The following is a 9,335-nucleotide window of genomic DNA, read 5'->3' as shown; positions in this document are numbered from 1 at the left end:
GATGTTTATAACTCCTGGGAAGTAAAACTGATGGCATCAAACGCCGTGTCCGCTCTCAGAGGAAGGCGAGTACACAATTTGCTTTTACAATTTAAAGTAATAGGAATGAAGTAATAAGCTTAAAATAAAAGTTCATCGATAAGTATAATTATTATATTTTCCTATCAACTATCGATGAACTTTTATTTTAAGCTTATTACTTCATTCCTATTACTTTAAATTGTAGATTTGAAAAGCAAATTGTGTACTCACCTTCCTCTGAGAGCGGACTCGGCGTTTGATGCCGTCAGTTTTACTTCTCCAGAGTTATAAACATCAAGTTCTTAATTATTCTGTTGATAGTTGATAAGTACAATTATTATATTTCCCTATCAACAGAATAATTAAGAACTCGATGTTTATAACTCTGGAGAAGTAAAACCGACGGCATCAAACGCTGAGTCCGCTCTCAGAGGAAGGTGAGTACACAATTTGCTTTTCACATCTACAATTTAAAGTAATAGGAATAAAGTAATAAGCTTAAAATAAAAGTTCATCGATAGGGAAATATAATAATTGTACTTATTTTTGCAGGAAACAAATGCTGTATGCATGTATTATTTGTGTCCACAGCTGTCGCCTTCCCCCCCTATCCATGCTTCCGGCCCCCATGATCTAGATACAGGGCAACGGGCACAGGGATTTCCCGAAGATGGGGGTGTTTTTATGAAGCACGTGATTAGAGCCAGAGGCTTTAATAGGCTTCAAAAAAGGTTGGGCTCAGGGCGCAGTGGTGTGACAATAGCAAATTAATATTCGCTATCACCACACTGATCCTCCTCCTGGCCAATCAGGAAGCGGGTCTTGAGACCCATCACCCGATTTACTGAAAGGACAGGTGATCCTATTGGACACCTAGGAGGAGGAGGGAGGAGCCGCATGACGGAAGCCACTGTGATGCAGAGAGGACACAGGAGCCGCTGCCCGCTGCCCATAAGAGCCCGAAACTGGCCCGTAGGAACCCGTAAACTCAGCCGTAGGAGCCCGAAACCTGCCTGTAGGAGCCCGCAAACCCACCCGTAGGAGCCCGTAACCCACCCGTAGGAGCCTGAAATCCGCCTGTAGGAGCCCGCAAACCCACTCATAGGAGCCCATAACCCGCCCGTAGGAGCCCAAAACCCGCAACCCACCAGTAGGAGCCCGCAACCCACCAATAGGAGCCCAAAACCCGCCCATAGGAGCCCAAAACCCACCCGTAGGAGCCCAAAACCCGCAACCCACCAGTAGGAGCCCGCAACCCACCAGTAGGAGCCCAAAACCCGCCCATAGGAGCTCAAAACCCACCCGTAGGAGCACAAAACCTGCCTGTAGGAGCCCAAAACCTGCCAATAGGAGCCCACAACCTGCCCGTAAGAGCCCAAAATCCACCCATAGGAGCCCAAAACCCCGGTCGTTGCTTGCTGCCCCTAGGAGCTCGCCCGCAATCGATGGGGTAAGTGCCGCGGACTGACCAACTGGTAGGGGGGGTGGTTGTTTGCTACTCACCCAAAAAAAAAAATACACCAGCCGCCACTGTTCCACACGTGCCTGCAATCAGTGGATGACAGGTGCAATGTCAGGCTCCTGCAGACACATCCTCCAGGTTTCTGCCAGGATCTTCAGAGGGCTTTCTGTTATAAAGCTGCAGGAAATGTCAGTGGACAGTGCTGATCAAAGCACTCATAGTTCATTGAGAACTACAAGTCCATCTGCTGCAGTGGAAGACAGGACTTGTAGTTTATTCATTTGTGGATCCCTGTGAATGAATGAATGAATGAATGAATGGGGGTGGGGGTGGAGTCCCGCACAGCCGTTCTGATTTTGAATGTGAGAGCAGCTGTGGGGGAGAGAAATCTCTTTCACTGTCACAGGGAGGGGACCTAATGGGATGAGTGGGAAAATGCTAAATCATCTTACATGTTACACACTAAATAAAGGTGTAACATGTTCTAAGGATGAACTTATCCTTTAACTGTACATAAAATCTTATGGGAATATTGTTGTTGAAATAAATGGTCTGGTGACAGAGTCTCTTTAACCATTTCAATACTGGGCATTTTCACCCCCTTCCTGCCCAGGCCAATTTTCATCGATGTAATGTTTTGAATGACAATTGCGCGGTCATGCAACACTGTACAGAAATTTAAATTTTATCATTTTTTTCCCCACAAATAGAGCTTTCTTTTGGTGATATTTGATCACCTCGTTTTTTATTTCTTGCACTATAAACAAAAGAAGAGTGACACGTTTGAAAACACAATATTTTTTACTTTTTGCTATATTAAATATCCCAATTTAAAAAAATAAAAATCAATTTTTTTTCCCTCAGTTTAGGCTGATATGTATTCTTCTACATATTTTTGGTAAAAAATAAAATAAAATAAATAAATAAATAAAATCGCAATAAGCGTATATTGATTGGTTTGCGCAAAAGTTATAGCGTCTACAAAATAGGGGATAGATTAATTAGATTTTTTATTATTATTATGTTTTTACTAGTAATGGCAGTGATCTGCGATTTTTATCGTGACTGTGACATTGTGGCGGACATATCGGACACTTTTGACACTATTTTGGGACCATTCACATTTATTCAGCGACCAGTGCTATAAAAATGCACTGATTACTGTTTAAATGTCACTGGCAGGGAAAGGGGTTAACACTAGGGGGCGATCAAGGGGTTAAATGTGTTACCTAAGGAGTGATTCTAACTGTAGGGGGAGGGGACACACACAGATCCACGGTCCTGCTCTGTTATCGGGAAATCATGGGTGCCCGGCGGACATCGCGGCCACCAGGCACGCGCATCGGCACCCGAGTGACGCCGTGGGCGCACGCTCCCTAGACAGCCAGGAAGCCGAGGACATCATATGACGCCCGCCCAGGATGGAAGATCCCTCATGTGGATGTCATTTGACGATGGCTGGGATGGGATGTGGTTAAAGTACATACACGAAAAAAAGATAGTCACTTCCAGCGCTAAGGGGTCTTCTAAAGTGAAGGGCAACAGGAACATCAGTATTCCAAGACTGGGTGGATGCTACCTTCCTCAGTGGGGTGATCTGATGGAAAACGACAAAAAATGGAAGGCGCGCACATTACCAATGGCATTTATTGAATGAGAAAATCCATAAACTAGCTCTGAGGAAGGAGGGAGTGCCCCCGAAACGCATCAGCATTTACCCCGTGATGTCATCTTAGCGCATGTTTCTACACTGTGTGACTTTATGGCTCATTAATGCAGCATACACACGGTTGGACTTTCCACCAGGAAAAGTCAGATGGAATCGTTTCAGGGTAATATTCCGATCATGTGTGGGCCTCATCGGACTTTTTCTTTCTAAAATTCTGACGGACCTAGAAATAGAACATGTTTCAAATCTTTCTGACGAATCAGACGCATGCTCTGAAGCACGAAGTACGAGACGGTAGCTATTGGCTACTGGCTATTGAACTTCCTTTTTCTAGTCCCGTCGTACGTGTTGTATGCAGGGGTGGACTGACCATTTGGTCACTCGGGGCCCTGCCCGAGGGCCCCGGGCCACTAGGGGGCCCCATCAGGGTTGCCAGCCTCAGTAAAACCAGGGACAGTATGTAAAAATGTGTGTTTTTTTTTTTACATCTGCCTCTGAAATGTCCCTTACCGACATCCTTTTGGTCTAAAAATCCCGAGAGTATAGCTGCCCCACCTCTCCAGTACCTTCTCAGCCAATAGAAACATGTCTGTTTATACTGTGTATACTGTGTGATTGTATACTGTGTGTGCGTATATTGTGTGGCCCCATAATCTCTGATTGTCTGGGGGCCCCATAATCTCCGATTGCCCCGGGGGCCCCATGAGTTGTCAGTCTGCCCCTGGTTGTATGTCACCACATTCTAGACGGTCGGACTTTGGTGCGATCGTGTGTAGGCAAGACAGTTTCAGCGGAACTCCGTTGGAAAGTCCTTCAGAGTTCATTCTGACGGAAAGACCGGTCGTGTGTACGTGGCATAAGAGTTGTCTTTTGTGAGTACCCACTTATTTTATCATTCATTAAATGTCATTGGTAAGGCACTAGGCATGTGCGCCTTCCATTTCTGTCTTTTTTGTCATGTCTCTCGTTAAAGTATCATTAAACCCACGAAACTGGTTTATACTGGTCATTTGATATTATTAACAGTGTCCCATACAGTAATGCACTTTACTGAAGCCAGACTGGTATATTATGGGATGGGTGAGCTCGCTCTTCGCCCTTGTACACACGGTCGGAGAATCCGTCGAAATGTGTCCTATCGGACCGTGTTGTTGGAAAATCCGACTGTGTGTGGTATGTATCGGACTGATTCCGTCGGAATATCCGTCGGACCCAATTTTCCAACATGTTGGAAATATTTCCCGACCAACTGGGCCGATCGGACATACTCCGATCATGTGTAGAGAATTTTGATCGGACCAAGTGCCACGCATGCTCAGATCAAATTCTTACATCAAAGCTATTGGCTACTAGCCTGAACGTAGTCCCATCGTAACTAAATTACATCATCACGTTCTGAAAGATCTGATTTTTCGACAACTTTGTCCGACCGAAGGACAAAATCCGACGGATTTGGTTGTCGAAATCTCCGACCCGTGTGTACAGGGGCTTCGACCTTCATTTCTTACATTGTGTTACTAAATAAACCGCCTGCAGCTGTAACTTCTTTATGTCTCATCGTTTTCTTCTACACTCGTATTGGCTGCAATAGGCGGGGAATTTCCCTGACATTGCTGGGTGAGCGGGAAATTCAAACTATCAGCAGAACAGGTAAGAGCTCCGTAATTATAACTCAGGAGAAGTGAAAGTATCGGTACAGAAGCCGTGTCCACTCCCAGAGGAAGGTGAGTCCACAATCTGCTTTTCACATCTACAATGTAAATACAATTTTCATTATCAATTCATTAACATAATGTGTGTGATCTTTCTTCACACAGATTAATGGTTTATGATGCCTTGTTTAACCCTTTTACTTTTAGGTGTCTGTAGAATATAATAGTCCTGGGCTGAGGTTTGATCCACGGTCCTTTCAAGCCTCCTCCCTTACTTTATTGTCATCAAGTGGTGGATATGCAGCGTCTTCCATATGGGGTGTAGTCCGGATTTTTAATATATTCCATTAAAAGCAGCTCCTTGAGTGAGTTTTTTGATAGTACATGCTTTCAAATACTTGAGCACTTTCTGTTATCATGTTATGCACACCCCCATGGTGACCTTTTGCTCCTTGCCTCCCTCCTGTGGCTGGTGTACCCCTGACACACCTTTAAGGGTCCTAGACATCGCACACCCATGTGTTGTCTTTTTTCTTATATTACCTCATTATGATTGTTATTTGTATATATTTATATCCATATAATAATGTTTGCTTTTTCATTGTTTTTACTAGTCACAATAACATAAGCTCCAGAAGAAGCGTGTAATCCACGCGAAACATGTTGAGCCTCTTCTCCAAATTATGCATACTATACTATTTCTGCATAAGAATAACATTTGAACCAATGTATATGGTTTACTACTATGTGTAGAGCCTTTTTTGTAAATGCATTGAATTCAGTTAGCGGTTATTGCTGTATGTTATTTAAAATAAGTATGAATATTATTGTTATTTATTATTATCACTCCTACACGTAATCACTGTAAGTTATGTATTATAGTATTACTTTCTGATGCTCGGGCATGTGTCCAAACAGTGTATGCATAACTAGTATTGGTGGCACCCTATTGGACGGCTATAGGAACTAATGGTGATAGAGATCATCTTCTTATAATAGTAGAGGCCTGCTTGAGGGCTGGTTTGCACACACCCCCTTCCTCTGTAACTTACATATACACTCCGCTGTAGAGGATTTGAGATCTACCTGACAATCACTGTGTTTTTTAGGCTAGTGGTGTGCGTGTACTTTCAACTTATGTACACACCCCACTGGAGCCAACTAACAGTGGCGCCGGACCCCTTACTAAAATAAAAACTTTTCTGATACTGATCGCACCCTTAGGGGTTGTGATTTCTAGGGGTGACGACACTGAGTGTGGGTCCTTCCATCTACGCCTGTATCTCATCATAGCCTCTGTAGCGCGGTCTGTGATCTGACAGATCCGAGTATTCTTTCATGAATATTATTGTGAAAATGTGGTTTTAGGTTATGTTCTAAAACAATAAAGTATATATTTTACATTATTGATTTTGTGTTGTCTATGGTGCCTAAAAAGTCCATAAGCCCCCTATTGTTCTCTTCATTTTTGTGTTTGTACTTTGTACAAAAGTCCTATGGTCTTCTGTACACACGATCGGACTTTGCTCCATCCATCTTTTGTTGCCGGAAAGTTTGTCTGTTCGCATAGCCAACAAAAGTCAGATGGAAACCGAAAAAGTTTTTCCAGTGGAGCGTACACGCGGTCGGATGTTGCCTTAAAACAGCTAATTTGCATGTTTGTTGTCAAAAAGTCCGATCGTGTGTACGGGCCTTTACAGTGATGTACATAATATAACTGGGTACTAACATTTATAGGTAAAGTTGATCCGGGGAAAATCCGATTGCTTCTTGGGGAATCGGGAAGGAATTTTTTCCCCTGCTGTAGCAAATTGGATCATACTTTTGCTGGGTTTTTCGCCTTCCTCTGGATCAACTGTGGGTATAGGATTGTGTATATGGGATTGTATTTTTATTTATTTTTTTGGTTGAACTAGATGGATTTGTGTCTTTTTTCAACCTGACTATGTAATCAGTGCAAAAAATATGCACTGTCACTGTAGTAATGACACTGACAGGGAAGGGGTTAACATGCGCGCCGGGACCCTTCCGGGTAAGATCACGCTGTACTGAGATTCCTCTCAACTCAACATCAGGGGCAATCAAAGTGTTAATTGTGTGCCAAGGGAGTGCTTGCTAACTGTGTAAGGGGAGGTGCTTGTCCTGAGGGAAGGCAGAGATCCGTGTTTCTGCTTAGCAGAAACACAAGACCATAGAACGCCAATCTGCCTTGTTTACATAGGCAGATCACCATTGTGCCTGTTCCTGTGCCTGGTGGACATCGTGCTCACCGAACCCGCTGATTGGCTCCTGCTGTGTCCAATCGCCGTGCGTGCCTCGCACCGGAAAGTGCAGAAGCGTTTACCTGTACATGATTCTGCGCAGAGGAGCCACCGTCACGCAGTATATGCATGTGGGCGGTCGGCAAGGGGTTAATATTATTATCCTGAGGGTTGGGAAAGTGAAACTATTAACAGAACAATTACAAGATCTATCTTTGGAGAAGTGAAAGTAACAGTACAGAAGCCGTGTCCACTCTCAGAGGAAGGTGAGTACATCTTTTGCTTTTCACATGTAGAAGTTAGTGTATGGAAGTGTAAGACAAAAGTTTTTTTGTTGTTTTGGACGGAGTGAAGAAGGAATGAAATTCCAGTCATTTTATTGAATAGAAGTTCCCTCAGAGTTTTTTTTAGCAGCAAAGAGGTATTAAGGCCAACAATGATTTTTTTAAAGTAGTATTTCTTTATTACGGCTGTAGTATCAAAAAGGAAATATAATGCATTGATGCACAGGAGTCATAAAAGGCAATTCTGGTCTTGACATAAAAAAACACATATCTCGTCAATATTGAAAAAAAACACACATATGAATTCATTCTATGTATAGAAACAAACAACTTAACAAGCGTTTCACATGATATATCCCTACGCGTTTCAACCTATATATGTAACGGCCTTCTTCAGGGGAGTTTATTCTATGTGAGAAAGAAAAAGTTTGAATTGTATTATCTATAAATATATAATTTAATTAACATAATCATTTTATATCGGTTATAGCAGAGTTAAGTGTGCATATTTACCACTTCTTGACGGGAAGACAACATTTCATAGTCAGATAAATTGCCGCTATTCTAAAAGCATCTCCAGCACAGGAGATCCCAGTATGTTCCTGAAAACATTCCCTCGCTCTCAATAGAGGCAGAGACCCCCCCCCCCCCCCGAATCCACACAACTTGCAAGGAGTCACCCCTTATTGGGCATAGGGGAATGTGGGGTTTAAGGAAGGACTCTAAGATCACAGACCACGTTGCCCAAGCCCCGCAGGGGGGAACCACAAGCAGCGCGATCATGGGAGGATGTGTATGGACGCCCTCCCGGCACTGGAAGCCCACACTGTAGCTGTCTTTCGGCTATAGCACGGGAGGAAAGTGGTTAAACTAATTGTGCCAATATTCCTGTTGCCGCTGTTCAAAGTATATAAATCTTCGAAAAAACCAACCACAGCACATAGCAGTGATTATCAATATTCCTCAATTCACATTTCTAAATTCAATTATTCCATGTGCAAAAATAATTTCATATATATATTTCTTATAATAAATAAAATAAAAATAAATAGAAAGTGTGTGCAATATTAAAAATCCCCCAAAAACATTTAATCCATAATAATTGCCATTCTTCATCCAAGGTGCTCTGTGTATAAATTATACTAAAGTGCAATAGTGCTCCAAACAATTACATGCTGAGAAAAGTGTTCCACACACCCCCAGTAAGGGCACAAGATGGGTGTGTGAATTGAGGAATTTTGATAATCGCCGTGGTTGATTGCACTATGCAGTCACTGTTGGGCTGACAATTTCTCACCCTGCTCCTTTGGCTGAAATACAAGCCATGTATAGTGAAAAAAAAAATCAATAAGTGGTGTTGCACTCCAAAGTATTAAATACTATATATCCACATTGGATCTAATTAATTTGTAAAGTGCCTATGTTAGAAAGTATACGAATATAGGACACCTCTGTCTGAATAGTAAAGTGACACACTAAGTAGAAACACACTGAGTTCCAATAGTGGAAAACAACTAGATCACATACATATCATCTTTAAAGTCATTTAAATAAAGTGCATCAGTGCAGTGCAAAAGCAACGACAGGGGTGCAAACCCCTCTTAAATAAAATAAGAAAAATCAATAACTAATGTTCCTCTTCAAAGTGCTATATCCACATAAAATAAAATTCATATCAATAATTAATATATATAGTGCATACAGTTGCAATAAAATGTATGTAAACCCTTTTGGAATGATATGGATTTCTGCACAAATTGGTCATAAAATGTGATCTGATCTTCATCTATGTCACAACAATAGACAATCACAGTCTGCTTAAACTAACACAAATAATTAAATGTTACCTTGTTTTTATTGAACGCACCATGTAAACATTCACAGTGCAGGTGGAAAAAGTATGCGATTCCCTAGACTAATGAGATCACCAAGAGCTAATTGGAGTGAGGTGTCAGCCAACTGGAGTCCAATCAATGAGATGAGATT

General features: G+C 42.2%; 1 protein-coding gene across 1 annotated transcript in view; it reads left to right on the top strand.

Annotated features, from left to right (window-relative positions):
- The first annotated feature begins 376 nt into the window (after window positions 1-376).
- Window positions 377-9,335, top strand: part of LOC143925647 (uncharacterized) — a 107,214-nt gene continuing 98,255 nt past the window's right edge. Inside the window, exon 1 of the mRNA XM_077450113.1 lies at window positions 377-458. The gene's annotated coding sequence lies outside the window, so the exon portion shown is untranslated. The remainder of the gene's footprint in view (window positions 459-9,335) is intronic.

This window comes from Lithobates pipiens, unplaced genomic scaffold (assembly GCF_037356315.1).
Source record: "Lithobates pipiens isolate NorthernLeopardFrog02 unplaced genomic scaffold, aLitPip1_a1.2 Scaffold_22, whole genome shotgun sequence".
Classification (NCBI taxonomy): Eukaryota; Metazoa; Chordata; class Amphibia; order Anura; family Ranidae; genus Lithobates; species Lithobates pipiens.
The sequence above is the reverse complement of the archived record's forward strand: the minus strand, read 5'-3'. Positions and strand labels throughout refer to the sequence as shown.